Source organism: Pleurodeles waltl, chromosome 6 (assembly GCF_031143425.1).
Source record: "Pleurodeles waltl isolate 20211129_DDA chromosome 6, aPleWal1.hap1.20221129, whole genome shotgun sequence".
Taxonomy (NCBI): domain Eukaryota; kingdom Metazoa; phylum Chordata; class Amphibia; order Caudata; family Salamandridae; genus Pleurodeles; species Pleurodeles waltl.
In genome coordinates, this window is record NC_090445.1 from 1192885786 (window position 1) to 1192889123 (window position 3338).

A 3338-nucleotide genomic window follows, 5' to 3' on the forward strand; every position below is an offset into this window, starting at 1 on the left:
GATCCCTCTCACTTCCAGTGCTACGTCGGGTTATATCACACAACAAACATATGCCTAAAATTAAACAAATCAATAGGCTTTTCCAATGCTTATTAGCAGTATCAAATTCATGTGTATAACAATAATAGCGCAAATAATTATAATAGAAAATGGTTACATTTTAAATTCTGAAAAGAACAGTTTATGAATTAAACATTACTATCGTCTGCAGAAGAGGTAGTGATCTTTGGAGCGTCTCAGTATCTTTCATTCTCCCCTTAGTAAAACTTTCTTGTGCAATCTCTCACTCGGGTAAACTTTTACTGCCCTTTTCTGCCCACAATTCTCAAAAATCCTCCATCACCACATCTCACTCATTTCCTTCCTCTTCATCACTGTCTTTTTCTTCTGTCCTTCTGCATATAATTTCTTGTATCACCTCCCATTCACTGTTCCCTCCCCTCTTGTTCCTTACCTTAAAAAAACTGCATTTTGTTTTCCTTTGGTGCTGTCAATATTTCACAGCTGTGGACACCCCCTCCACATACTTACATATAAAAATGCCAATTACAAATACAACATAGGTGACCATTGCTCTGTGTGCTCTGCAGAAAGGTCAAGTATTGCAGGTATATGAAATCTGAATACCTTTATGGCCAGGTGACAGGCACCCATAACAGGCAATGTAAGAAACGTGCACTGTCTTTTCCCTCAACTCCAGAGCTCTCAATCGTGGCCAGTAACAAAGTGCCATACTCATAATGAGCTCATCAAGACACCTAGAGGAGATTCAGGTCACTGCATGCCCTGTACAAGCCTCATATGTTGCATGAACGAAAATAAAAACTGCAGGAATACTTCTGAAAAAAAAAAATATGCGTAGGCAAGGCAGGAGGTGGTGTAAGGTGAAAGATAAACAGGGACTGCAATCGCTGACATTGACAAGCTTTTTACAAAAATTGTTGAGCATTCGATCATTGTTTTTGCTTGTTAAGTTAGGGATCCATCGCAAAGTAAGTTTTTAGTCTAATGACAGGTCTTGCCAACCTTTAAGTCCTGACTGAACCCTAAATGGTTACATGAGCCGCTGTTCACTGTGTCTACAACACACACAGGAGGCTGGGGTTTTTCCTTAGAATCTAAGCCGCTTCTGGCGGGGTCTGTGGAAGCACAGGCCCTTGAATAATAGACTCAGCTGCACACCCACTGTGACTGCCCTATCATACAGACAGAAAGCATTCTGATTCCTTGCTAGTTATCTAACAAGCGCTTAGAGGAGGCAGAAACCTGCAGGCACACCTGAAACTTTAAAGATGGGGACGGGAGAGGGTGTGACTTTATGGCCACAGCTGCCAACGCTGGAACTAAGGAACCAGAGTCGAGTCCCAGCGTTGGCTCAGCATCCTGGGATTCTGGGAAAATCATTTAATCTCCCTGTGCCTAAATAATGAATGTGTCCTTACACAATGTAACTAGTGCTCAAGTAAACTACTCCAATACAGTCCTCAGACCCTGGTTCTGTAACTGCTCTCCTTGCCTTAATGTTTAATTAAACAAACCATTCCTGTTTTGCCAGACTCTTGTCTTTTTTGTTTTTTTTTAAGGTAAATTCTCATCAGATCAACTAGGGATTGGCCCATGCATCAAACCCTGGCAACACTTTGCCCTGCACTCACGTCTCAGTAGTTCTCCCAAGTCGAAAAGAAAAATCTTCCGGAAGTCATCCGATGACTTCAGCTGGACTATTCATGGAACTATTTGGGGAAGTCATCCCAAGCCATACTGAAGTATGCTTATAGGGCAACATATTTAAATGAGATGATTCCAGAGTCATCAGTAAAATTACCCCAGGATGAGGTGCTGATTACTTCAACTTAAAGTGTGATGATTTCATATTACTCCAGAAATACTATGTGACAACTTTAGGATGAGTGTGAATTACTCTTGGATGACTTCAGGAAAACGTCAGGATTACTCTTAATTAATCAGGATGATTCCAGGACAATTTCAGTATGAGTTTGAATTACATCAGGATGATTCCAGGACAACTTCAGGATGAGCCTTTAATTACATCAGGATGATTCCAGGACAACTTCAGAATGGCTGTGTGTTATTTAGGAATTACATCAAGACAACTTAAGAATGGGTGTGAACTACTCTATGATGATTTTATGACATCTTTAGAACGCACATGGGTTACTCCATTGTTATTTTCTATCATCTTTAAAATTATCATTAAATACTTTTGAAAAATATAATGACAATTATGTGATGAATTTAAATAATTTTTCAAAGGTTTGAATGCTTGCAGATTACTCCCAAATTATTAAATATTCAGTATATGTTAGGGTTGGATCACTTCAAGGATTCTGTGCGGGGCGTACATTCTCTGACACTTTTCCTATTCAGGGGCCATTAGGAAGACATTTTAACAAGCATTTGCAATGCAATGGGTCTCGCTTTTGCTTGTGTTAGAGCTATTAGCATTGTAAAATCCTAACTGGACTTTCCTTGTCACATAAATTAAAAATCAAAAGTAAAACAGTTGACAGAAGCACCCAGTTTTACATATAATAAACTTGCTTTTATACACCGCTTCATACTTTAGTTCTGCCATTTTTATTTTTTAAGCTCGGCAGATAACAGATGTTACTTTTATCAAATAAACAGTACCCCAGAAAAGCAGCCTCCTAGCTCAAGAACAAACTCAATTTAGGGGGTTATAAATCCGTGGTTATTTACATAATAGTGATCCAATCGGAGTTTAATTCTGGTTTGGTGCAGACATAAAAACAAAAGTAAATATTAATTTTAGAGGGGCAAGATAAAAACACACAGAATCAGCAAAAGCATTATTTTACAATAATTTGAATAAAAGAATGATACTTTGAGTTATGTCGAACAAACTTAGCATCTTGAAACTGCACAAATGTTAATGACTACTCCCAAAATCCCAGAATTGTTTTCAGCTCAAGAATGTGTCCTGAGACGCGGCTGTTTTCTAGTCATCATCATCATTTAACTTTATTTCGGTAAGTAAAAAAATACCATAAAAGTACAATACATACATCAAAAAATATTTTTAAATTAAAAAAAACACTAAAAGTATAAGCACAATGGGAAATTAAAAAAGTTAAGAGAAGTTCAGATCCAGGTAAAATAATCAGAATATATGTCTCCTAATAATGAAAAGTTCCACGCAACAAGAGGCCAATTTCCTGTGTCCATAAATACTCAATAGTATAGTAAGACAGTACCTTTGTGCTAAAAGTTCAGTACTAAAATCAAACATCAAAGAATCAATAAATATATATAAATAAGTCTCAAAATTAGCTACCCAGTCTTATTCTTTAAAATTG